The sequence below is a fragment of the Scyliorhinus torazame genome, chromosome 3 (assembly GCF_047496885.1).
Source record: "Scyliorhinus torazame isolate Kashiwa2021f chromosome 3, sScyTor2.1, whole genome shotgun sequence".
Classification (NCBI taxonomy): Eukaryota; Metazoa; Chordata; class Chondrichthyes; order Carcharhiniformes; family Scyliorhinidae; genus Scyliorhinus; species Scyliorhinus torazame.
The window spans coordinates 384,909,423-384,937,137 of record NC_092709.1 but is presented as its reverse complement, the minus strand read 5'-3'; the positions used below and the strand labels follow the sequence as shown (position 1 = coordinate 384,937,137).

Below are 27,715 nucleotides of genomic sequence, written 5' to 3'. Positions count from 1 at the left end.
ATTGATATCCTGGGCCCTGCGTTGCTAAGTAGGTAAAGTAGGCTAATAACCACTGTTTCAGGTTAAAACTTTTAAGTTATTTTATTATTATTTTTTCTTTTAAAAGATGCAATAACTGTCTTTACAGAAAGGAAAAAGATCTTGCTTCTGGATCCTCCTGGTTGGTTGAAGGGACCTTCAGGCCCAACTTGACAATCAATCTTCTTTAAAGTCTGGTCTTCTTTAGATGTATTCGCTGGTTAGCTCGGTTGCTGTGTCCTATCTTTCCCATGTACCGAGCTGTGAGAGCTGGCTCTGCTGGCTGTCCTCTTTCTTCGGGTTTATATATTTTTCTAACAGTTATTATGTTTTTATGACTTTATTGTAAACTTCCTTTTATTTCACTTGGATTGTAAAAGGTACCTTTCATCTGAATTTTTCTAACAGGACTAAGTATTCATTTTGGGCATGGCCTCAGCCCATAGATCTCTGATTACATTGAGTCCTTTGTGATGTTCAAAATGCTTTGATTTCCATAGGGCTGTGAATCTTGGTCCCTGTCATTTCTATAGTTTTATTTTCCAATTGTGTCCCCAGCTCATAATTTTGACTTTGATTTGGGCCTAATTTGTGTTCCTGTTTCCAGCTTTCTTTAATTTACCTGATGTCAGCAGAATTTCACACCTATATATTTGGCCCCCTAGTCATTCTTTTCTATCTGCTGAGTTTACTTCAATGAAGGGGGAATCATTGCTTTTAGCGTAATGCTAAAAATCCACTTGGTTATAACTTGAAAGGTTTATATTTATCACCTAACTCAACTGATATTATCTGATTATTGATAACTCAACATATTATCAATTACACGCCCTTACTAGCCCTGGAAGCACCGATTTTCCTACTACAAAGAAGTTGATCCGAGAGTAGATAGGATCTTGATTAATAAGGGGATCAGGGGTTATGGGGAGAAGACAGGAGAATAGGGATGAGAAAATATCAGCCATGATTGAATGGCGGAGCAGACTCGATGGGCCGAGTGGCCTAACTCTGCTCCTTATGGTCTTATAGACATTATGTCCTTGGAAGAAGGAGAACTTGGGAGAAGAAGGGTGGGGTGAGTGGCCATGGGTCCACCACCCCCATCTGCTCCATGAATAGGCTGAGTTCCGTCAACATATTGGAGGTCTTTCCCATTTTGGGGTTTGACCTGTCTGTCCCTGAGTCCTGTACACAGATAAAGAGCCCCCTCCCACGATCAATCAGTGAGTGTCTATGTCGGGGATTTCCGCCATGATCTTCTTTATGAATTCCGTGTGATCCCAGCTGGGAGCGTAGACGTTAACAAGGACTACCGGTGCCTCATCCAGGACACTGCTGACCATGACGTACCATCCCCTTGGGTCTGTAACCATCCTCATCGCTGTGAACATCGTCCTCTTATTGAGCAGAATGGCTACCTCCCCGGCCCTCGTCCCGTGACAGGAATGGTAGGTCTGTCCCACCCAGCCCTTCCTTACCCACAGTCGGTCCTCCTCCCTCAGGCGGCTCTCCTGGAGGAAGGCTCTGTCGGCTTTTATACTTCTCAGGTGGGCGAAGCCTCTGGACCTTTTCACTGGGCCGTTATGTTCCCCGATGTTCCAGGTGACAATCCTGGTGGTTTCGTTTGTCCCCCCCATTCCTGCGGGATCAAACGTACTTCCCTGGTGGACGCAGCCCCTGCACGCGGGGGTTTCCCTTTGTTAGGGGGCCGTCCAAGATGGGGATGAGGCATTGTTCTCCCCGTGAGGTCGGGCCCCTGCTCTCCGGGGCTGCCCTCTGTCCAGGGGGAAACCAATATGGCCACGCACTGTGAGTGTGCCATGTGGGTGTGCCCTTGCACTCCGCGGTTTCCCTCTGTCCAGGGATCCTGTCTGCAGCGCCATCTTGTTCTAAGTCACCACATGTGGCCTGTTGCAGCCGGCCTAGTGCCCACCAACTTTCTTCACCTATGTCTCCCTTATATCTTCTCTCCTCCCCTACACCCCCTGTCGTCTTTCCCCCTCTACCCCGCAGCTCATCCCCCCTTCCCCTTTTCCCATTTGTTCCCCTAATTATCCCCCTGTACCCATTGTCTGCTCCCCCCTGCCAGGCGCCTTCCCCCTTGCGGGAGACACGCCCCACGGCCTCTCTCTCCTCCATGAATCCCGGTGCTAGATCCCTCGCTAATGCCCCCCCCGGGGCACCTTGCACATCCTCCAGTTGCCCGATCTCTGGGCTCCCTGTCTGCCATTCCCCTCACCTTCCCCTGTGCTCTGCTGTACTCGCTCCTCCTTCCCTCTCTTACTGCTCTCGTCCCCAAAACGAGACAGTGTTCTCCTGCGTAAAGCAGTCACTGTGGCGATGGTCTGCAGAATGCAAAGGGAAAAACTTATTAACACTGTAGTATAAGAGTCTCATTCTGCCGTCTCTTCATCGCTGCCCCTGCTGCCGCTTTTCCAGTCCATTCTCTGTGGCAAACTTGTCCGCATCCAGAGGGACCGTGAAAAAGTGTTCCCTGCCTTGTTCTGTGACCCAGAGCTTGTCTGGGTGCAGCATTCCAAATCTCACACTGTTTCTGTACAGCGCAGCCTTCGCTTTGTTAAACTCAGTCCGGGGCTAGGCCAGGTCAGACCCAATATCCTGGTAGATCCGGATCTTGTGACCTTCCCAGCTACAAGCTTTTGGACTTCCTGGCACAGCACAGGATTCTCTCCTGCTCCTGGCATCTTTGCAATTATCAACCTCGACTGTTTCCCAGTTTTGGGCTTTGGTCGGAGGGACCGGTGCCCTCTGTCGATTTCTGATGGATTGGGGAAGCTATAACCTTCCCACCAGGTTACCCAGCATTTGGGCCACAGAGTCTGTGGGGCTTCTATCGTCGCTCCCCTCTGGGTCTTTCAAGGAACCTTTCAAGTTCTGCTGCCTCGACCAGTTCTCCTGGTCCTCAACCTTTCCTCAACCTTGCCTTGTGTCGCGACCAGTCCTGCCACCTCCTTTTGCAGGGCGACGATCCGGTCGCCCTGGCCAGTGGCAGCCCTTTCCAGTTCTTTAATCATTGCCTCCTGGGCTTCCAATTGTTTTTCGGCTGTGTTCAGGACCACCTGGATAGTCTCCAGAGTTTCGGCCACTTCACCTTCACCGCAGCTTGTATGCCCGACTTTTTTTCATTAAAAATTTTTTTTTTAAGAGTACCCAATTCATTTTTTCCAAATTAAGGGGCAATTTAGCGCGGCCAATCCACTTGCCTGCACATCTTTTGAGTTGTGGGGGTGAAACCCACGTAAACACGGGGAGAATGTGCAAACTCCGCATGGACAGTGACCCAGAGCCAGGATCAAACCCGGGACCTCGGCGCCGTGAGGCAGCAGTGCTAACCCACTGCGTCGCCGTGCTGCCCTTTGTGTGCCCAATTCAGTTTCTTCTTGATATTCCTTCCATTCTCTCGAGAGAAACATCCTCCACCCATCCCCTGGTGTGTGTGTTTGGGGGTGGGGGGGGCTTCTCGTGTGCAGTGTGTCGGTTCCTCTCGCTCTGGCGAAGTCCGCGTTTTGCCGCCTCGTGCGTCGGCCGGTCCGGACGTTTGCTGCTTGTCAAGGCCTTTTCCACCCCTAGTCTCCACTCGTCCTCAGGACTGGCAGTTGCGTGGCATCCTTTCCTCCTTCCGTGTTTTGTTCATGGTGTGGGGATGATTTATTGTCTGCGGGCATTTTTCAGGTTCGCGGGAGGAGAGCACCTGATGTGCGACTTCTCAGCCTATCCCCCTCATCGGAAGTCCAGAGTCAATGACTTCTGAAGCTGAAGGGACATTAGGATTTCACAGATCTCCATTCTGGAAAACACCCTTCCACCGTCCTCGAGAACCAAGCCAGTTCTGCATCCATCTAGCCAGCCCAAACAAAATCCCATGTGATTTTAGTTTTTGTACCGGTCTTCCATGTGGGACCTTGTCAAATTCCTTACTAAAGTCCAGATAAACTAGATCCACAGCCCTTCCCTCATCAATTTCCTTTGTCACCTCTTCAAACAACTCAATCAAGTTGGTGATACATGACCTTCCCCGTACAAAACCAATCTGCCTGTCACTAACTAGTCCATTTTCCTCCAAATGTGTATATATCCTGTCCCTCAGTATCTTTTCCAAAGGCTCCCCCACCACTGATGTCAGGCTCACCGGCCTATAATTTGCTGGATTATCCCTGCTTCCTTTCTCAAACAAGGAATAACATTGGCTATTCTCCAGTCCTCTGGAACCTCGCCTCTGGTTAAAGAGGATCTGAAGATATCTGCTAAGGCCCCAGCTATTACTCCCCTTGCTTCCTGCAGCAACCTGGGATAGATCCCATCTGGCCCCGGGGACTTATCTACCTTAATACAATTTGGGAGACAACACTTCCTCCTTTGATATATTGACGTTCTCAGGAGAATTCACACACCCATGCCTGACCTCAACATCCGTCATGTCCTTCTCTCTGGTGAATACCGATACAAAGTACTCATTAAGGATTTCACCCACTTCCTCTGGTTCCACGCATAACCTCCCTCCATTGTCCTTGAGTGGGCCTACTCTTTCTCTTACTTCCCTCTTGCTCCTACTATATGCATTAGGATATATATCGAGGATTCTCCTTGACCATGTTTGCTAAAGACCCTTTTAGCCTTCCTTATTCCACATTTAAGTTTCTTCCTACTTTCACTCCTCAAGCACTTCATCACCTCCGAGCCTGTACCGGTCATGATACCGCTCTTTGCCAAAACCCTCAGCACTTCCTAGATATAGCACTTCGGGCAAAGGGGATCAAAGGATATGGGGGAAGTGGGATGAGGCTATTGAGCTGGAAGATCAGCCATGATCAGAATGAATGGCGGAGCGGGCTTGAAGGGCCGCATGGCCGCCTCCTGCCCCTATATTTTTCAATGTTTCTCAACCTCAAGAGGGATTTTTCATTCACACACGGGCTTTGCATCATTATTTGCATTGGCACAATTGACAACACCAGACGTTAAGAAATCATCTTTATACTGCTTTGTTCCCAAGTTAAGTTTCTTCTTTGTCGGCTGTTAACCAGAGGCCCTGGGGCTCCGTACAGAGCTAACTCTAGAACTGCTCTGTCCTGCCCTGGACTCTCCTGGGCAGCTCTCTCCAGAAGATTCAGATGTGAGATCGCGGCCAGTAGGTATTCTGCCTATTTGTGTCTCTGGCTGCCTCTTGCTTGTAACAAGATGATCCTTCTTCTCAGTCCTCTTGCCTTGCTTGCTCGCGGCTAGAAAATTAAATAAGCTCCCGTCGATGATTTGGTGGCCAACGCACGTACATACCGGGCACTTGACGTCAAGTGTACATGCAGAGTGCATGACCTGCTCACTGCTGCTGCTTATGACCAGATGACTGCAGACATTTCATTCTCATTTAAAAGGCAGCAGCGGTTGCATTTCTTAATAAAAATGCCAGGAGAAGCTGCTGGGTGCTTCTCCCACGACCGGGACCACCAAGGGAACTGACCGTTCAGTGACCCTCCCAACAAACGTCCACAACCTACCTGCAGGTCAAGACCAGCACTTTGAAAAAGTCTGGTTTACACATTGGTTCAGCTATTTATATAAGGTTTCTTTGCCATTTATTTAAATACCTTGCAAAATTAGAAGAGAAAATGCTGGATAAGCTCAGCAGGTCTGGCAATATCTGTGGAGAGAGAAACGCAGTTAATGTTTCGAGTCGATACTATGGCACAGGAGAGAGCACAGCTGCCTCAGCGCCAGGGACCCAGGTTCAATCCCGGCCTTGGGTGACTGTGTGGAGTTTGCACATTCTCTTTGTGTCTGCGTGTGTATCCTCCGGGTCTTCCAGCTTCCTCCCACAGTTCAAAGATGTTAGGTGGATTGGCCGAGATATAATTGTCCCTTAGTGTCCAGGGATATGCAGGTTAGGTGGGTTACGGGGGGTAAGGCGGGAGAGTGGATCTAGATAGAGTGCTCTTTCAGAGGGTCGGTGCAGACTCAATGGATCGAATGGCCTCTGTCTGCACTGCAATCGCCCTTCTCAGTTCAGTGGAATCGTCATTTGGCTGGAAATGTTAACTGTGTTTCTCTCCCCACAGATGCTGCCAGACCTGCTGGGCTTTTCCAGCATTTTCTGCCTTGATTCCCGATTTCCATCATCCACAATATTTTATTTTTATTTACCTTACAAAATTAGATAAGAGCCTACAGCAAAGTGTGTTTAAATGGCACCGTGAACAGAGTAAAACATCACAGGGCACTTCACCGGATATTGGCAAAGTAAATTTGAAAGTGGAACAGATGAGCAGGCATGGAATGGCGTTGGAAGGAATTGCACATCGCAACATTGTCCATTGGGAAGCTCAACTAGCGTTAACCTGCCTTGAAAGTCCAGAGAACAGAATTCCAAAACGTAATCCTGATGTTGGACAACTGACCTCATCAGGCCTCATCAAGGCCAGTTAGGTTCCGCTGCCTGCCAGGCTTCCTGCTGTTGGTGGGAGCGGACACTTCCACCCATTAACTCTGATTCCCTGCTGTGTTTCTCACCACTTTCTACTTTTATCTGAGGTCCGTGCGCCTTCGCGCCTGCTCAGTGCGGTCGGCCGACGTTCGCATATGCGCAGTAGGGTTTTCTGCCGCATTGTCCTCCCAGTCGCGGTGCGCGGGGCCCCTTGGAAAGCCCGCGAAACGGCCACGGAAACCCGCAAAACGGCCCCTCTCCTCAATGTTCGGGCCCTGCAGCCGAGCGATGGCCTGTACAGTTTCTGCCTCGTGGGGGGCTAGTTTTGCCGTTTCTGCCGCCTTGATGTGGGAGTAGCGATTTCTGGCATGTTCATGGGCAACGCACGTTTCGGTGGCGATCGGGAGGGTCATACGTTTGATTTTAAGGAGCTGCTCCCGCGGGGAGTCGGAATGGACCCCGAAAACGATCTGATCCCGAATCATGAAATCAGCAGTCGAGTCATAGTTATACGACTGCGCTAAGATGGGAAGATGGGTCAAGAAGGAGTGAAAATGTTCATCCTTACTCTGAAGCCTCTGTTGGAAGATTTACCGTTCAAAGCTCTCATTCACCCCGACGTCACAGTGGCTGTCGAATTTTTGCAGAATAGTCTGGAACTTTGCTTTATCTTCTCCTCGGGCAAACGTGAGCGAGTTAAAGATGTGGATGGCATGATGCCCCGCCGTCGACAGGAGCAGCACTATTATCCTAGCATCTGATGCTTCCTCAAGGTCGGATGCTGTGAGGTGTAGGAGGAACTTCTGTCTGAAGACCCTCCAGTTGTCGCCGAGGTTGCCGGAGATCCTGAGCTGCGGGGGTGGGGGGGCGGGAACTTTTCCATATCGCTGGCTGTTTGCTATTTGCTTTCCGGTCGTTTCAGATTTACTCGAGGTAGGTCCGTTAGAGTTAATAGTTTCCTGGTACCATGTTGTGTTATATATGTTGGATTAACACGGACTGCAATTCGATGCAGTATCACTTGAAAACAGTTTTCCAACACTGTAGATGGTTCAACACGGCTTTATTGAACTTGCTGAGTAATGTACACAGTTCGCTGTGGGTCGACACTCTATTAATCTAAGCTTGCTAACCTTGGTCTGGCTGGCCCAGACTTGCTCTGTGCCATGTGTAGTGGGTGCTGACTGTACATTGCACCCTGACAGTTGCTACAGCTATCACCAGTACGAAGAGGCCGAGCCTTCCTGCCTCGTGTGTTTTATATTGGTAATGTACCCTATAGTGTCCTGCCTGGTGATTGGTTGTTCTGTATTCTGTGTGGTGATCGGTTCCTGTGTGTGTCCATCACTGCCTGTCTGCATCTCATTATGAACATGAGTGCATATTATGACATGCGTCATCCAGTGTTTTGCCTTTGCCTTGGAGGGCTGTTTGGGGAGCAAAAACTTTGAGAAATGTGGAGAGAGGGTTTTGAAAACAAGGACGGCAATTTTAAAATCAAGGCATTGTTTAACCAGGAGTGAATGTATGTTGGCAATACAATGATGAAAGGTGACAAGGATTTTGTGTGACATATGATGTGGGCAGCAATATTTTACCCAACCTTTAAATTTACAGAGGACAGAACATAATAATAATAATAATAATCACTTATTGACACAAGTAGGCTTCAATGAAGTTACTGTGAAAAGCCCCTAGTGGGAGGTTTGTTCAAGAATGGGTTGAAATAGTTAAGTCCAGAGGGACAAAGGCCTGGTTGAGGGTCCATCAGCAGATTAGCTAGCAGAGGCATGGTCAGGTGATGTTCCCAAGTCAAAATCGACCCACTTTCTAATGGCATAATACTGAAAAGTCTCTGGGCACTGACAATGTTCCAAGACTAGAACTGAAGTTCATATGTGGAATGAAGAATGAGTTTGTACTGAGGAAATATTGGCAGCTAGGGGCTAAATTAAAAAGCAGAATCTCAAAGGTGGGCTGATTTTAGATTTATTGTCACGTTTACGGAGGTACAGTGAAAAGTATTGTTCTGTGTACAGTACAGTCAGGTCATTCCATACATGAAAAACATAGGACATGCCATAAATACACAATGTACATACATAGACAGCAGGTGAAGCATAGAGAGTGTAGTGTTACAACAGTAGTGACAACACGTAGAGTTATCAGTTCAGTCCATTCAGGAGTCCGGTAATAACATGGAAGAAGCTGTTTTTGAGTCTGTTCTGTTGGACGTTTTAGTTGCTGTGATATGAAGAGTCTAAAGTTCTTGATCCTTTTTCATAAACACACATTTATTTCATTCCAACAGCCTTTGCACAAATCTCTCACTGTACATCACCTGCCAGAGGTCACCTGAAGCCCCTTTACATATCAGTGTCAATTAATGGATACTTAACATAAATGAGACAACTAATTGCAATGTCTCTTAACCCATTACTTAACAGTCTCCCCTTCCTTGGAGAAAAAAAAATAATTAGGTGAAAACAAAATTTCAAGAAACTCAAAAACACACACATGATTTCCCCCCCTTTTTTTTTGTTTCGTAAAACAGTCTGACAGTTGATAGCTCCTGTCGACCCATTTAATTTTTGTTATTTCCCCTCTGTCCAACATCTGCTTCAAACTTGCGATGTCTATCCGTAACCTCCTTTCATTGACACTTTTTGTAGAGTGCACATTTTCCCACAGGGATTTATTGTCAATGTGGCAGTCAATAGGTATATTACCCAAATCCCTAATCCCAAAATTCCTGTCAATATCTGACTTAAATAAAAGGTCATATCCACCGCCTCTACAAGGCTTAACGTCCCAGCAGCTAAAGTGCTTTTTACCACTCTCCTTTTTTCTTTGTTTCCCACACAAGCGGGCAACATTTACCATTGTTCCCCAAAAGGAAAATTATAAAACCTCCTGCGCTTGAAACCCCATCACATAAATTTGCATAGGTCGCATCACTATAAACTATGAGTTTCAAGTGCTTAAGGTCACCTAAAACCGGGAACTTCTAAACACACTCCTGCATTTTTAGTTTGGGCAACGCTTTATTTGCTCTTATTATGTCTTCCACTTTGGGATCATTCATTTTTGTACTCAACTCTAAGACATCAAAACTCACGTCCGGTCTAGCCTGTCTACCTAACCAGTTCAGTTGCCCAATTAAACTTCGCAGTTGCTCTTTTTCTACCTTTGAAACCATTGCGTTTTTTTGTGAAACTTGGCCACGACTAATTGCTATTGGGCTGATGCTTTCCAAATAAGATTGCTGACGTAAAGATGCCCCTAACTTAGTCTGTCCAATTTCCAGTCCAATATATTTAAATGCACCGGAAGCCTGACTTCCAACCCTGAATTCTTTCCTCAAACCAGAGATTACAATAGTTTCAAAATCACTCGTCCCACCCCACAAAAAATCATCGACATGCATCACAAAAATGCCAGAAAGATTTCCTTTATCGTGCCAGTAAAACATTGCAGGATCTGCTTTCAACTGGCAACAGCCTAACTTTAACAAAACTGACCTTACCGAAAAATACCAGACTCTAGATGCACCATTTAATCCATGTACACCAGTATACTTCCAGAGTACCCCTTCTGTGTTAGCTGCTTCTTTAACCCATGTCTCTTAACCCATTACTTAACATGTTCGTGTGTGTTCTCAGACTTCTTTATCTCCTGCCCGATGGAAGAAGTTGGAAGAGTGAGTAAGCCGGGTGGGAGGGGTCTTTGATTATGCTGCCCACTTTCCCCAGGCAGCGGGAGGTGCAGACAGAGTCAATGGATCGGAGGCGGGTTTGTGTGATGGACTGGGCGGTGTTCACGAGTCTCTGTAGTTTGTTACGGTCCTGAGCCGAGCAGTTGCCATACCAGGCTGTGATAGATAGGACGCTTCCTATGGACATCTGTTAAAATTGGTAAGTCAATCTGGACATGCCAAATTTCCTTAGTTTCCTGAGGAAGTATAGGCGCTGTTGTGCTTTCTTGGTCGTAGCGTTGACGTGGGTCGACCAGGACAGATTTTTGGTGATGTTCACACCTAGGAATTTGAAACTGCTAACCATCTCCACCTCGGCCCGTTGATGCAGACAGGGGTGCGTACAGTACTTTGCTTCCTGAAGTCAATTACCGGTTCCTTAGTTTTGCAGATATTGAGGGAGAGATTGCTGTCATTATACCACACCACTAGGTTCTCTATCTCCCTCCTGTATTCAGACTCATCGTTGTTCAAGATCTAACCCACTACGGACGTGTCATCAGCAAATTTGCAGATGGAGTTGGAACCAAATTTTGCCGCACAGTCGTGTGAATAAGGAGTACATTAGGGGGCTTAGGGTGGAGGTGTGGGCTTAGAGGGTAGCACGGTAGCACAGTGGTTAGCACTGTGGCTTCACAGTGCCAGGGCCCCAGGTACGATTCCCGCTTGGGTCACTGTCTGCGTGGAGTCTGCATGTTCTCCCCGTATCTGCGTGGGTTTCCTCCGGGTGCTCCAGTTTCCTCCCACAAGTTCCGAAAGACATGCTGTTCGGTAATTTGGACGTTCTGAATTCTCCCTCTGTGTACTCGAACAGGCACCGGAATGTGGCGACGAGGGGCTTTGCACAGTCACTTCATTGCAGTGTTAATGGAAGCCTATTTGTGACAATAAAGATTATTATTATTATTAAGTTGGGTGCTCTTTTCAATGGCCGGTGCAGACTCGAAGGGCCAAATGGCCTCCTTCTGCGCTGTAAATTCTATGTATCTGTGTCTCTATGAAGGAAGGTCACTGGGATGTTGTCTACATGGACGTCAGTAAGGCCTTTCACAAAGTCCCTCACGACAGACTGGTACAAAATGTGAAGTCACGTGGATCAGAGGTAAGATGGCAAGATGGATACAGAACTGGCTCGGTCATAAAAGAGGGTGGCAGTGGAAGGATGCTTTTCTAAATGGAAGGCTGTGACGAGTGGTGTTCACAGTACAAAAAATGATCTGCAGGAAAATGTAGCTGGTTTGAATAGTAAGTTTGCGGATAGTGAAGAGGATTGTCAGAGGATCCAGCAGGATATAGATCGGTTGGAGATTTGGGCAGAGAAATGGCAGATGGAGTTTAATTCGGACAAATGTACTCTTGAAGATCTAATACAGGTGGGAATTATACAGTAAATGGCAGAACCCTTGGGTAGCTGAAACGGCCAAAGGCACTGGATAATAATAGTAATCTTTATTGTCACAAATAGGCTTACATTAACACTGTAACAAAAATCCCTTCGTCACTACACTCTGGCACCTGTTCGGGTACACAGAGGGGAACCTCCAGGTGGTGGGGTTCCCAGGTATCTGCTGCTCTTGTCCTTCTAGATGGTAGTGGTTTGTAGGTGCTGCCTAAGGAGCCTTGGTGAGTTACTGCAGTGCACCTTGTAGATGGTGCAGACGGCTGCCACTGTTCGTCGGTGGTGGAGGGTTTGAATGTTTGTGGAAGGCAGAGCAATCAAGCGGGGCTGCTTGGTCCTGGAGGGTGTCGAGCTTCTTCAGTGTTGTTGGAGCTGCGCTCACCCAGGCAAGTGGAGAGTGTTCCATTACACTCCTGACTTGAAATGAATGAAAATCGCTTATTGTCACAAGTAGACTTCAATGAAGTTACTGTGAAAAGCCCCTAGTCACCACATTCCGGCGCCTGTTCGGGGAGGCTGGTACAGGAATTGAACCGTGTTGCTGGCCTGCCTTGGTCTGCTTTAAAAGCCAGCTATTTAGCCCAGTGTGCTAAACCAGCCCCAGACTTGTGCCTTGTAGATGGTGAACAGACTTTGAGGGATCAGGAGGTGAGTTACTCACCGTAAGATTCCTAATCTTTGACCTGCTCTGGTAGCCACAGTATTAATGTGGTTAGTCCAGTTGAGTTTCTGATCAATGGTAACCCCCAGGATGTTGATTGTGGGGGATTCAGCGATGGTAATGCCATTGAATGTCACGGGGTGGTGGTTAGATCCTCTCTTGTAGGAGATGGTCATTGCCTTGCAGTTGTGTGGCGTGAATGTAACTTGCCACTTGTCAGCCCGAGCCTGGATATTGTCCGGGTCTTGCTGCATTTGGACAGGGACTGCTTCATTATCTGCGGAGTCGTGAATGGTGCTGAACATTGTGCAGTCATCCGCAAACATCCCCACTTCTGACCTTATAATGGAAGGGAAGTCATTGATGGAGCAGCTGAAGATGGTTGGGGCCGAGGACACTATCCTGAGGAACTCCTGCAGTGAGGCCCTGGAGCTGAGATGATTGACCTCCAACCACCACAACCATCTTCCTTTGTGCTAGATGGGCGGCACAGTAGCACAGTGGTTAACACTGTTGCTTCACAGCTCCAGGGTCCCAGGTTCGATTCCCCGCTGGGTCACTGTCTGTGCAGAGTCTGCACGTTCTCCCCGTGCCAGCGTGGGTTTCCTCCGGGTGCTCCGGTTTTCTCCCAGAGTCCAAAGACGTGCAGGTTAGGTGGATTGGCCATGATAAATTGCCCTTAGTGACCACACAAGGTTAGGAGGGGTGATTGGGTTCCGGGGATAGGGAGGAAGTGAGGGCTTAAGTGGGTCAGTGCAGACTCGATGGGCCGAATGGCCTCCTTCTGCGCTGTATGTTCTATGTAAATCTATGTAAATATATTAAGGTATGACTCCAACCAGCGGAGAGGTTTCCCCTGATTCCCATTGACTCCGGTTTAGCTCGGGCTCCTCGATGCCACACTCGGTCAAACGCTGCCTTGGTGTCGAGGGCAGTCACTCTCACCTCACCTCTGGAGTTCAGCTCTTTTGTCCATGTTTGAACCAGCATGTGGTCCCTGTTGATTGGACAGTTCAACTCTTTTGTCCATGTCTACCTTGATCTAAAAGCAGGTGGGGGAGGGCAGTCAATTCAGGACAGTTTAAAAAGAGCAACTTGTAAACTCACTCCCAGTGAGTTCTCCCGGTGAGCCAGAGAAGACACAGTCAGAGTGAGACAGCAAAGAGTGAGTTTGGGAATTTGAATCTAGGTGGGAATTCGAAGCTGGGTGGGGAGGAAGTGTTTTTTATCCCAGGTAAGTGACTGGTAAGTAGTGTTTCTAGTTTTCTGTTTCTTTTCATTGGTATATTTATTTGTTTTTTTCTTTGTTGTTCTTTTTGTTGAAGTTGTAGTTGTTGAAGTTAACCGAAGGTTTAAGACATGGCAGGGGATCTCAGACCCGTGCCATGCTCCTCGTGTGCGATATGCGAGCTCAGGGACACGTCCACTGTCCCTGGCTCCTTCACGTGCAAGAAGTGTGTCCAGTTGCAGCTCCTGTTAGATCGCTTGACGGCTCTGGAGCTGCGGATGGACTCACTTTGGAGCATCCACGACGTTGAGGACGTCGTGGATAGCACGTTTAGCGAGTTGGTCACACCGCAGGTGAAAGGTACTGAGGGAGATAGAAAATGGGTGACCAAAAGACAGAGCAAGAATAGGAAGGCAGTGCAGGTGTCCTCTGCGGTCATCTCCCTGCAAAACAGATATACCGCTTTGGATACTGTTGAGGGAGATGGGAAGGCAGCAGCAGCCAGGTTCATGGCACCGTGGCTGGCTCTGCTGTGCAGCTGGGCAGGAAGAAGAATGGCAGGGCTATAGTGATAGGGGACTCAATTGTAAGGGGAATAGACAGGCGGTTCTACAGACGCAATCGAGACTCCAGGATGGTATGTTGTCTCCCTGGTGCACGGGTCAAGGATGTCTCGGAGCGGCTGCAGGACATTCTGGGGGGGAGGGTGAACAGCCAGCTGTTGTGGTGCACGTAGGCACCAACAATATCGGTAAAAAACGGGACGAGGTCCTACAAGCTGAATTTAGGGAGCTAGGAGTTAAAGTAAAAAGTCGGACCTCAAAGGTAATAATCTCAAGATTGCTACCAGTGCCACGAGCTAGTCAGAGTAGGAATGTCAGGATAGAGAGGATGAATACGTGGCTCAAGAGATGGTGCAAGAGGGAGGGATTCAAATTCCTGGGACATTGGAACCGGTTCTGGGGGAGGAGGGACCAGAACAAACTGGACGATCTGCACCTGGGCAGGACTGGAACCGATGTCCTACGGGGGGGCGTTTGCTAGAGCTGTTGGGGAGAGTTTAAACCAATGTGGCAGGGGGATGGAAACCGATGCAGGAAGTTGGAAGGTAGTAAAACAGGGACAGAAATAAAAGGCAGTAAGGGGGAAAGTGTAAGGCAGAGAAGCCATAGTCAAAAATCAAAAAGGGCGACAGTGCAAGGCACAGTGACTGAGGGGAGCTCAGTGAATATGACCAGGAATACTAAAAGAAATAAAACGGGAAGTGAAAACATTAATGGTAAGCGACGCGGCAGGTTGTTACATGACGATATGGGTTCAACGACAAGGAAAGTTAGGAGAACGGTTAAGAGGAAATGTAACTTAGGAGAGGTTACTGATCGAGGTGTTAAGATTCAGAACAGAGGTTAAAAAAGCCAACATAAGTGTACTTTACCTGAATGCTCGTAGTATTCGGAATAAGGTAAATGAGTTGATGGCGCAAATCACCGTGAATGATTATGATTTAGTGGCCATTACTGAAACATGGTTAAAGGATGGTCACGACTGGGAGTTAAATATCCGAGAGTATCAAACTTTTCGGTAGGACAGAGTGGATGGTAAGGGAGGTGGTGTAGCTCTGTTATTTAAGGATGACATCCGGGCAACAGTAAGGGATGACATCGGTGCTATGGAGGATAAGGTTGAATCCATTTGGGTGGAAATCAGGAATTGTAAGGCGAAAAAGTCACTGATAGGAGTAATCTATAGGCCACCAAATAGTAACATTATGGTGGGGCAGGCAATAATCAAAGAAATAACAGATGCATGTAGAAATGGTACAGCAGTTATCATGGGGGATTTTAATCTACATGTTGATTGGTTTAACCAGGTCGGTCAAGGCAGCCTTGAGGAGGAGTTTATAGACTGTATCCGCGATAGTTTCCTAGAATATTATGTAATGGGACCTACGAGGGAACAAGCGGCCCGAGATCTGGTCCTGTGTAATGAGACAGGATTGATTCAGGATCTCATAGTTAGGGATCCTCTCAGAAGGAGCGATCACAATATGGTGGAATTTAAAATACAGATGGAGGGTGAGAAGGTGAAAACAAGCACTCGTGTTTTGTGCTTAAACAAAGGAGATTACAATGGGATGAGAGAAGAACTAGCTAAGGTAGACTGGGAGCAAAGACTTTATAGTGAAACAGTTGAGGAACAGTGGAGATCCTTCCAAGTGACTTTTCACAGTGCTCAGCAAAGGTTTATACCAACAAAAGGAAGGACGGTAAAAAGAGGGAAAATCGACCGTGGATATCTAAGGAAATAAGGGAGAGTATCGAATTGAAGGAAAAAACATACAAAGTAGAAAAGATCAGTGGGAGACTGGAGGACTGGGAAATCTTTAGGGGGCAACAGAAAGCTACTAAAAAAGCTATAAAGAAGAGTAAGATAGATTATGAGAGTAAACTTGCTCAGAATATAAAAACAGATAGTAAAAGTTTCTACAAATACATAAAACAAAAAAAAGTGGCCAAGGTAAATATTGGTCTTTCGAGGATGAGAAGGGAGATTTAAGAATGGGAGATGAGGAAATGGCTGAGGAACTGAACAGGTTTTTTGGGTCGGTCTTCACAGTGGAAGACACAAATAACATGCCAGTGACTGATGGAAATGAGACGATGACAGGTGAGGACCTTGAGAGGATTGTTATCACCAAGGAGGTAGTGATGGGCAAGCTAATGGGGCCAAAGGTAGACAAGTCTCCTAAACTTGATGGAATGCATCCCAGAGTGCTAAAAGCGATGGCTAGGGAAATTGCAAATGCACTCGTGATAATTTACCAAAATTCACCAGACTCTGGGGCGGTCCCGGCGGATTGGAAATTAGCAAACGTGACACCACTGTTTAAAAAAGGAGGTAGGCAGAAAGCGGGTAATTCTAGGCCAGTGAGCTTAACTTCGGTAGTAGAGAAGATGCTGGAATCTATCATAAAGGAAGAAATAGCGAGGCATCTGGATGGAAATTGTCCCATTGGGCAGACGCAGCATGGGTTCATAAAGTGCAGATCGTGCCTAACTAATTTAGTGAAATTCTTTGAGGACATTAACAGTGCGGTAGATAACGGGGAGCGAATGGATGTGGTATATCTGGATTTCCAGAAAGCCTTTGACAAGGTGCCACACAAAAGGTTGTTGCATAAGATAAAGATGCATGGCATTAAGGTGGAAATAGTAGCATGGATAGAGGATTGGTTAATTAATTGAAAGCAAAGAGTGGGGATTAATGGGTGTTTCTCTGATTGTTCACAATGTACATAGATGATTTGGAGTTGGGGACCAAGGGCAATGTGTCCAAGTTTGCAGACGACACTAAGATAAGTGGTAAAGCAAAAAGTGCAGAGAATACTGGAAGTCTGCAGAGGGATTTGGATAGGCTAAGTGAATGGGCTAGGGTCTGGCAGATGGAATACAATGTTGATAAATGTGAGGTTATCCATTTTGGTAGGAATAACATCAATAGGGATTATTATTTAAATGATAAAATATTAAAACATGCTGCTGTGCAGAGAGACCTGGGTGTGCTAGTGCATGAGTCGCAAAAAGTTGGTTTACAGGTGCAACAGGTGATTAAGAAGGCAAATGGAATTGTGTCCTTCATTGCTAGAGGGATGGAGTTTAAGACTAGGGAGGTTCTGCTGCAATTATATAAGGTGTTAGTGAGGCCACACCTGGAGTATTGTGTTCAGTTTTGGTCTCCTTACTTGAGAAAGGATGTACTGGCACTGGAGGGTGTGCAGAGGAGATTCATTAGGTTAATCCCAGAGCTGAAGGGGTTGGATTACGAGGAGAGGTTGAGTAGACTGGGACTGTACTCGTTGGAATTTAGAAGGATGAGGGGGGGTCTTATAGAAACATATAAGATTATGAAGGGAATAGATAGGATAGATGTGGGCAGGTTGTTTCCACTGGCGGGTGAAAGCAGAACTAGGGGGCATAGCCTCAAAATAAGGGGAAGTAGATTTAGGACTGAATTTAGGAGGAACTTCTTCACCCAAAGGGTTGTGAATCTATGGAATTCCTTGCCCAGTGAAGCAGTTGAGTCTCCTTCATTAAATGTTTTTAAGATAAAGATAGATAGTTTTTTGAAGAATAAAGGGATTAAGGGTTATGGTGTTCGGGCCGGAAAGTGGAGCTGAGTCCACAAAAGATCAGCCATGATCTCATTGAATGGTGGAGCAGGCTCGAGGGGCCAGATGGCCTCCTCCTGCTCCTAGTTCTTGTGTTCTTATGTTTGATGTGAGCTGTTCACATCAGACAAAACGATCTTTTACTATCCCTGGCCGCATTTCCTCGCAGGATCTCCGTCTGAAGGCGCTGGACCATCTGGAGTTGGCTCCCCTCCTGTCACCCAAGAACACACCCTGGGGGAGAGCTCTGAGGAGACCAAACAGCTTTCATCCCGACCTTCCGTCAGCACAGACGCGCACATCTCAGTTCGTGGACTGATTTCTGGGGCAGAGTCGGGTGAGCACCACACAGTTGCTGATGCTCCCCAAGCGGAGGCAGGAACATCCACTGGAGTCAGCAGTTGGAGGTGTGCTGGACGCCAGGACTCGGCTGGGACCCAGTCAGATGCCGAGCGTCTGAACAAGGTGATCCCGGAGCTGCTGCAGGTGTTTGGACAAGGCTGGGAGATTCAGGAGGAGATGCCAATGACATTCTGACGAGTGCATAGCCAATTGGCTACAGGCACAGGAGGTGATGCCAACACTGCCAGGGGTAGAGTGGTGACCACAGTGGAAGGTCTGGAGCACAACATCAGTACGTTGAGTGGCAGAGCCCAAGGTGTGGCTCAGTCTGTGACAACCAAGGCTGAGGACCTCGACGTCATGTCCCAGTCGCTGAGGGATGTGGCCCTGCCACAGGAGGACATTGCTGAGGCACCGCAGAGCATGGCCAGTTGTTAAGGAGAATCGATTTGGGCGTCAACGCAACGGTGCAGACAATGGGGAGGCACCAGGACCGGCAGAGCGAGATGAAGCCGAATCCTCTGAAGCTCACTCCAGATGCTCCTCAGCCCCCTGGAGCTGTAGCTTTGGAAAGGCCGCACGAGTCCCCGCTCGAACCCTGGAATGTACCCTTTCCATAAACGCTTCGGGCTGCAGAGACCTTCGCGACCACCAGGAGCGGGTATCGTCCACCTCACGGGGCGCCAAGTCAACGAGGACAGGGCACAGGTGCCGCACTGTCTCTTTGTTGAGATGGAGTCTCCTGCGGACCATGCTGTCCATCATCTCCACAAAAGGCCAATGACGCCTGTACATTTTGGACCATCATTGACCTCCCTTTCTGCATTCCTCTTTGGCCTGATGGGCGGCTGGGTCTTCCGGAGGTTCAGCTGCCCCGCTGCACATGAGGTACCGCCTTCAGTATGCGAAGACATTGCTGCCTTCTCTGGCATCGGGCCGCCTAGGCTTCCACCAGCACCATGAGGGCATCCTGTGCGGGACCGGCTCGACCGTCCATTTTGATATCTGTAAGGTGCTTGAGAAGGGGAGAGACCGACAATCAATTGGGACTCCCACCTCAGACCTTCGAATCCCTGAAGCCTCCTCCACCCTGGCGTGTCCCACCTTCTCTCAGAGTGCCAACTCGCAAGCCAGTCGCGCTGGAAAACCTCGCTCTGCACACTCACCCGTGGCCGCAGCAGGAGCCCCGAAACCCCAGACCCTTGCCAGGACATTACGGAGACTGTCGTCAGCTGCCTCTCCTGATCGTGAGGGTATCCACAGCGCTGAAGACCCAGCTCCCGAGTGTTTGATTGTTGGCTGCCGCCTCTGCGGAGCAAACACTTCTAGATGTCAGGCAAAGTTCAGGCTTCAAAGTTTGATTAAAATGCGGTGCAATAATCATCGTCTGAGACCTGGACCGTGTACCCACAGGATTGCACTTGAGAATGTTTTGTTTAGTAAACTGTCAACAGCAACAAAGATTTGAAAATCAACTTCATAACATTCCACATATCACACTGACCAATTGTCAGGTGGATGTACCGCTAAGAAATGGGTGTTGATCAAATAGCTGCAGTGGTGTCAGGGTGTGGGTGAAGCCGGGCCCTGCTCTGCTTTTTACTGTTTCTCTTTCAAGTGGAGAGCTGCATGTGAACCGAGCAGATGTGTATTGATCGCTCTCTCTACAAGCTAAAGAATGTCCTCAGCTCATTGATGATTTCAAAGTAATACCTGTTTCTGTGGAGAATTTAAACCTGCTGTCTTTGTTAAAAAGTGTTTTGGGCTCATGGATGTTGTTAAGAACGTTACTAAGGGTTACCCAAAGAATATTGTATTTGCGAAAGTATCAGTATTTGTAGTTGATAAGATGTTTACTGTGTGTTTATAAAGTGTTAACTGAGTTCATAGAATAAACATTGTTTTGTTTTTAAAATACTTTAGTTCTCTGTTGCATTACACCTGTAAAGTGCCCATAACCACAATCTATTAAAAGTTGTGGGTCAGGTGAACTCCATGATACACTTTGGTGTTCTCTAAACCCGGGCCAATAACAACAAGGAAACATCACTGTCCCACATTGGTACGAATACAAAGCTCAGCTCAGTTTCCCAAAAATAAACGCTGGGTATCACCCCTCACAGGTCCCTCCACAGAAACGAAGGATAAGCCTGAGAATGTGTTATCAAGTCCAGAACTTTGTCGCAGAAATAATCTGTCCATCAATGTGTGATTTGTTGCATGGATTCGCCACCCAGGAGCCCCAGCTGTTCAGGCCCCTCCCACACGGCCCAATCTCACCGGAACTAAATCCTGGCATCCACATATTCCACTGACGCTCAAGGCGCAGTTAAACATCCGTGACTTCCAGTGTGTTTAACCCACGGTGACGTGCCTGTTACAAGCAGCACCCAGCACACCGGCAACAAAAGCATCAGCATCAGCAGGTGGTCCATTTGGAAAATGTTGCACACCAGGTCCCGCAGCGCCTTCTTGCTTTAAACTGGATTGCCTGCTGGACTCATACGTCTCCATGAGTCTGGTGTTCCGGGACCTAGGGATCTTTAATAAAATTGTCCTTCATTCTGGCTACAGAAAAGAAAGGCATCAACAACAGCAGCCTGGAGGCATCTGCAGCCACCAGCAGGAGCAAGCAGCAAGCACGACCTGCCTTCAGCTGTGAAGCTAGAGGCTGCTCACAGTCAAAGGGAGATAAAGTGACACTTTGGAGTGTGGGGTTGTCATAAGCAGGCTGCTACTGTCTGAGCCTGGAGGAGGCTTCCGTACACTTGCAACTCATTCCTGAAGTCCCGAGGCAGCCCCCACTCAGGCTGTAGCCACTCAGCCCCTCCGCACCGTGCTGTAAACACATCTTGGTGGTCGGAGGAGCGAGCAGTCAGATCTCTCCCTTGGCTTCCAATGAACATAACATTCCTGCCATCGAAAATTCTTCAAGCTTGTATGAAAATATGTCCCTACCAATAGGGATGCACTGTCGGGCATTCAGTTATGATGACCCCTTTGGAAGATTTAACTCCAATGACTCGTCCACCTTCTGATATGACAAGCAGTATATTGCGGAAACAACCCATTATCAGGGCGCCACGGTAGCACAGTGGTTAGCACAGTTGCTTCACAGCTCCAGGGCCTCAGTTTCGACTCCCGGCTGGGTCACTGTCTGTGCGGAGTCTGCACGTTCTCCCCGTATCTGCGTGGGTTTCCTCCGGGTGCTCCGGTTTCCTCCCACAAGCCCTGAAAGACGTGCTGTTAGGTAATTTGGACATTTTTGTATTCTCCCTCAGTGCACCCGAACAGGCGCCGGAATGTGGCGACGAGGGGCTTTCGACAGTAACTTCATTGCAGTGTTAATGTAAGCCTACTTGTGACAGTAAAGATTATTATTATCGCAGAGCGGAAATAACAACCATTGTCTCTGGTGAAAGATGGAGAAAATGGTGTTTCACCTTCAGTCCTGGCTCCATCAGTTGGGTAAAGTTATTGTGGTAAAAGCCAAAGTGACTTCTGTCATCGACTCACTTGTGACAAAGCAGGGACAGGAAAGCAGACCGCAATTTGAGAATCTGGCTGGCCTGACACATGCTAGTTACCAACCACACAATGGCCTTGTTGCAGAAGTGGCTCGTTACCGGGGCAGCATGGTGACACAGTGGCTAGCACTGCTGCCTCACGCCAGGGACCCGGGTTCAATCCTGGCCTTGGGTGGCTGTCTGTATGGAGTTTGCACTTTCTCCCCATGTCTGCATGGGTTTCCTCCCACAGTCCAAAGATGAGCCGGTTAGGTTGATTTGCCTGCTAAATTGCCCCTTGGTGTCCAAAAGGTTAGGTGGGGCTATGGGGATAGGGCGGGGGGAGTGGGCCTCGGTGGGGTGCTCTTTCGGAGGGTCGCTGCAGACTCGATGGGCCAAAGGCTTCCTTCTGTACTGTCGGGATTCTATGATCACCATGTAGGGGAGGCTTTGCAGAAATTGAAAGTTCAGAATTTGGATTTAAATGAAGAAGAAAAGCAAAATCAGCTCAGTCAATTCCCTTTGGGGCTCCACAGGCCTCACCAATACCAATTTGCAGATCTTTGTTGGCCAGGGAGCAACTTCTGATTTGAGCAGTAAAAGTCTGGCCGGAGATTGCACTCCATTTATCACTGAAGCAGCGGCAGCTGAAAAATAGAAGCCTTTCCGAGAACATATAACATACAGTGCAGAAGGAGGCCATTCGGCCCATCGAGTCTTTAAGCCCTCACTTCCACCTTATCCCCATAACCCAATAATCTTTTTGGTCACAAAGGGCAATTCATCACGGCCAATCCACCTAACCTGCACATCTTTGGACTGTGGGTGGAAACCGGAGCACCCGGACGAAACCCACGCACACACGGGGAGGATGTGCAGACTCCGCACAGACAGTGACCCAGCGGGGAATCGAACCTGGGACCCTGGCGCTGTGAAGCCACAGTGCTAACCACTGTGCTATCGTGCTGCCCATTCACAGAATTGCAGAACAACTGAAGCAGATGTCTTTTACAAAGGAATTACAAAGGAATGCAACCTTCCCCAATGGACATCACGCGTACCGAGATTGTAGAAGATCATGCAAACTTGAAACTACCCAAAATGGAGCTAACTTTGCTCGAAGAGCAAAAAAAAAGTGTCTTATTCGCACTCACCATGTAAATTCCAGAGATCAAAATGATTTTGCTCCTACAAGATTTTAATGTATTACACCGTGGTTAAAAAGTGTCAGTTGTGTGTCCCCAGCTCCAGCAAGCTGATTCAGTCTGCCTGCTAACCAGGAGATCGTCGATTTACTTGATTCTGAGACTTTTCTCAAATTGAACGATACAATTAGAGAAGGATGTAGAGCAGGTTGAATTTTGTTGTAGAATCAGAACTAATTTGAAGAACTTAAATTTCACAATGCTTATTTGCACCAAAAAGGAGATACTGAAATACGTCTGTAGCCTTTATCTCCAGCCAAAGAATGCTTGCAGCTAAGTTGGAATATTAGTCTCAATGTTGACATTGTGCTGAGATTGTGTTCGAAATTGAACAGCAAGTTAGTTTCAAATGCCCTTGTTGTAAAATGCAACTGGTAACAAGGTGTTAGAGAGTTATGTAGTGAGGATCGGATGAGGTCAATGCAGTGATATGACGGTTGTGGAATAATTCGTCAACTGACTACCAGGAGTCTCATAGTACATAAGTGAATGTTAGAGTCAATTGACCTCAAGCTGACTGTTGTTTGTATATATTTGACCCACAGTTAATGTTAATAAATCGTATAAATCGTTTATACCTTTAGCTACAAGTGTTCTTAATACAATATAAATCAGGCCATCCAACAAGAACATGACAATCAAGATAACATAATTGTCCTCATGGGCCATCTGTATCTACCCCAGAATACTGAAGGAGGCTGGAGAGGAAATTGCTGAGGCCTTGACAGAAATCTTTGGATCCTCGCTGGCTTCAGGGGATGTCCCGGAGGACTGGAGAATAGCCAATGTTGTTCCTCTGTTTAAGAAGGGTAGCAAGGATAATCCAGGGAACTACAGGCCGGTGAGCCTTACTTCAGTGGTAGGGAAATTACTGGAGAGAATTCTTCGAGACAGGATCTACTCCCATTTGGAAGCAAATGGACGTATTAGTAAGAGGCAGCACGGTTTTGTGAAGGGGAGGTCGTGTCTCACTAACTTGATAGAGTTTTTCGAGGAGGTCACTAAGATGATTGATGCAGGTAGGGCAGTAGATGTTGTCTATATGGACTTCAGTAAGGCCTTTGACAAGGTCCCTCATGGTAGACTAGTACAAAAGGTGAAGTCACACGGGATCAGGGGTGAGCTGGCAAGGTGGATACAGAACTGGCTAGGCCATAGAAGGCAGAGAGTAGCAATGGAGGGATGCTTTTCTAATTGGAGGGCTGTGACCAGTGGTGTTCCACAGGGATCAGTGCTGGGACCTTTGCTCTTTGTAGTATATATAAATGATTTGGAGGAAAATGTAACTGGTCTGATTAGTAAGTTTGCAGACGACACAAAGGTTGGTGGAATTGCGGATAGCGATGAGGACTGTCGGAGGATACAGCAGGATTTAGATTGTCTGGAGACTTGGGCGGAGAGATGGCAGATGGAGTTTAATCCGGACAAATGTGAGGTAATGCATTTTGGAAGGGCTAATGCAGGTAGGGAATATACAGTGAATGGTAGAACCCTCAAGAGTATTGAAAGTCAAAGAGATCTAGGAGTACAGGTCCACAGGTCATTGAAAGGGGCAACACAGGTGGAGAAGGTAGTCAAGAAGGCATACGGCATGCTTGCCTTCATTGGCCGGGGCATTGAGTATAAGAATTGGCAAGTCATGTTGCAGCTGTATAGAACCTTAGTTAGGTCACACTTGGAGTATAGTGTTCAATTCTGGTCGCCACACTACCAGAAGGATGTGGAGGCTTTAGAGAGGGTGCAGAAGAGATTTACCAGAATGTTGCCTGGTATGGAGGGCATTAGCTATGAGGAGCGATTGAATAAACTCGGTTTGTTCTCACTGGAACGAAGGAGGTTGAGGGGAGACCTGATAGAGGTCTACAAAATTATGAGGGGCATAGACAGAGTGGATAGTCAGAGGCTTTTCCCCAGGGTAGAGGGGTCAATTACTAGGGGGCATAGATTTAAGGTGAGAGGGGCAAGGTTTAGAGTAGATGTACGAGGCAAGTTTTTTACGCAGAGGGTAGTGGGTGCCTGGAACTCACTACCGGAGGAGGTAGTGGAAGCAGGGCCGATAGGGACATTTAAGGGGCATCTTGACAAATATATGAATATGATGGGAATAGAAGGATACGGACCCAGGAAGTGTAGAAGATTGTAGTTTAGTCGGGCAGCATGGTCGGCACGGGCTTGGAGGGCCGAAGGGCCTGTTCCTGTGCTGTACATTTCTTTGTTCTTTGTTCTTTGTACTCATTTAGCTGTCGTCCGAAGTCTTACAACACCAGGTTAAAGTCCAACAGGTTTGTTTCGATGTCACTAGCATTCGGAGCGCTGCTCCTTCCTCAGGTGAAGCGCTCCGAGCAGCGCTCCGAAAGCTAGTGACATCAAAACAAACCTGTTGGACTTTAACCTGGTGTTGTAAGACTTCTTACTGTGCTCACCCCAGTCCAACGCCGGCATCTCCACATCATTTAGCTGTGGTATTGTCTAATATGTTAAATAAACGCGTGCACATAATTCTGTGACTGTAAGAAAAAAAATAAACTGCGTCTCACCAAGAACAGGCCACCGGTGTTCTCGATGTGTCTGGGAGGACAGACAGAGAGCAGCTGCAGTGTCCCTCTTATGGGTCTCCACAATACTTAAAGATGGCTTGAGTACCTCACAGACGAAAAGCCCCTCAATCCACCCCACCGGCCTGGAATGCTTCAGCCCCACGGCAAAGATTAACCCCCCTGAAAGGGGTCTTCCTCTCCTCCCCCCCAAAGCACAGGGGCAGCAGCTCCTGTGCCCTTCAGCAGCATGCTGAAGAATGGGAATAGCTCCTCACTGCCTCAGATCGCCTCAGCAGCCAGTGCACAGCTTCACGTTTTTAAGAAGGAGTACTAAACAATGATTTCTCACCGGGGAGCCGTTAATTCCCCGCAGGCCGTTACGTCCGACTTCAATCTCGCTAACAAAATGGACATCGGTGCTACTTGGGGTCAAAGCTACAAAAGTCTGAGAACACACACACTAACAGATTCAGAAACAGCTTCTTCAGGAGTGTTCCCAGACTCTGGAATGACCCGCTGATGGACTGAAGTTGTGTGTCTGTTGTATGGCCGATGTTTTTCATGTATGGAACGACCTGCATGGACTGTGTGCTGAACGATACTTTTCATTGTACCTCGGTGCACGTGACAATAAATCTAAAATGATATGCTCGCCCTACTTGAGTGAGATCCGTAACTCACCATCGGGACTGGGCCGCTTAGATGGCGTGGTGCAAATCTTGATTTTGGCCTTTCCCACTATGTCCCGTGATCTGTGCCGGGTGCAACACGGTAATTAAATATTGCCCTCGGTCTGTAATAGAACGATGGAATCTCAGTTCAAAATCTGACACCATCTGCATATCACACAAAGCTTGAGACACAGGTTTGACCCTTCTGTGCCCTCGCTGTGCCAAAAATGCAAGATAGTCGAGGGAGGTGACATACATTGGCCTTGATTCTCCGTTTGGCAGACTACAGGCTGGATTCCCCAATTTAGAGGCTATGACCGGAGGAAGTGTCTGGTTTTCCGCCGAAAGAATCGGCAAGGCCCCAGCACGAATCCTCCGACCCGTGCCAGGTGCCAAGTTGGCACTGCCAGGGATCGAGCCCAGGAGGTACCCTACAGGCGGAGGTGAGGTGAAGGCCGTGTGATTTGTGACATAATCGGCTCTTCTGAATTCCTGGGTTTTGATCTACTCTCGATTGTGATTGGTGGAGTCAGACTTCTGGTGATGGGGATGTGCTGAGCGGAAGCACACAAGGTTTCTCTCCCCTGAAGAACTAGAAAGTAGGCACTTTTAACCAAAGTTAGCCGACAAAAATAGGACAAAAACAACCCCTCACCCTCTGCAGCATCCCAACAAGGAGAAATGGCAGGAGGCAGCAGCCCCAGAGGCCGCAAAGAAACCAAAAGCGATGACAAAGGACAAGAGAAGCAAGCGAGCGGATCAGCGGACCCGCGAAGTGGGGGGTCCCCAGCCACACCCGAGAGAGGGAGACCAGAAACCTATAAGCCGAGCTCCCCCCCCCCCCTCAGCTGGAGGAGAGATGGAAGAAGTTCCTCATGAAAGAGCTGAAGGAGCCTCAAAGATGAGATCAAGGCCGAAATCAAGGGCCGGCGCAGGCTCGATGGGCCGAATGGCCTCCTTCTGCACTGTACATTCTATGATCGATGATTAAAGAGAGTGGAAAGTGAGATTTAAGTAAAGAGTGCGAAGAGTGACGAAACTTCATTAAAAAGCGTGGTGAGAGGGGCAAAACATAATTAAAGAGCGGGGAGAGAGGTGGAACATTCATTAAAGAGCCTGGAGAGAGGCGAGGCCTCATTACAGGGTACGGAGAGCGAGGCAAAACATCATTAAAGAGTGCAGAGAGGGAGGTGAGACTTCATTAACGGGTGTGGAGAGAGAGAGGGGTATAGAATTTGCAGGGGGGTACTGAAGAAAATAATTCGGAGAGCAAAGGATATGCACTGGGCGGTAGGATGAGAGAGAATAGCAAGATAATATATTCACATGAAGGAGAGAGGAAACAATAGGACCCATTACGGTCCAAGGGGGCAATTCCTGCGTGGACTGGAAGGGTATTGGTGGGGTGATATACCAATACTTCACATCTGTCTTCACTCGGAAGATGGAGGATGTAGGGATAGAATTCGGGGAGAGAATGTGAGGTTCTTGAGGTTTGAAATCGGGAGTCAGGCGTAATTGGAGGTTTTGACAGGATTGAAACGTGATCAATCCCTCAGGTCAGGATGAGTTGTATCCCAGGGAGGCAAGGAAGGATATTATCATAGAATTTACAGTGCAGAAGGAGGCCATTTGGCCCCCTGAGTCTGCACCGGCTCTTGGAAAGAGCACCCCACCCAAACTCAACACCTCCACCCAACACCAAGGGCAATTTTGGACACTAACGGCAATTTATCATGGCCAATCCACCTAACCTGCACATCTTTGGACTGTAGGAGGAAACCGGA

At 47.9% G+C, this 27,715-nt stretch overlaps 1 pseudogene; it reads left to right on the top strand.

Moving 5' to 3' along the window:
* The first annotated feature begins 6,309 nt into the window (after nt 1-6,309).
* Nucleotides 6,310-22,717, top strand: LOC140409462 (putative monooxygenase p33MONOX; annotated as a pseudogene).
* Nucleotides 22,718-27,715: the final 4,998 nt, after the last annotated feature.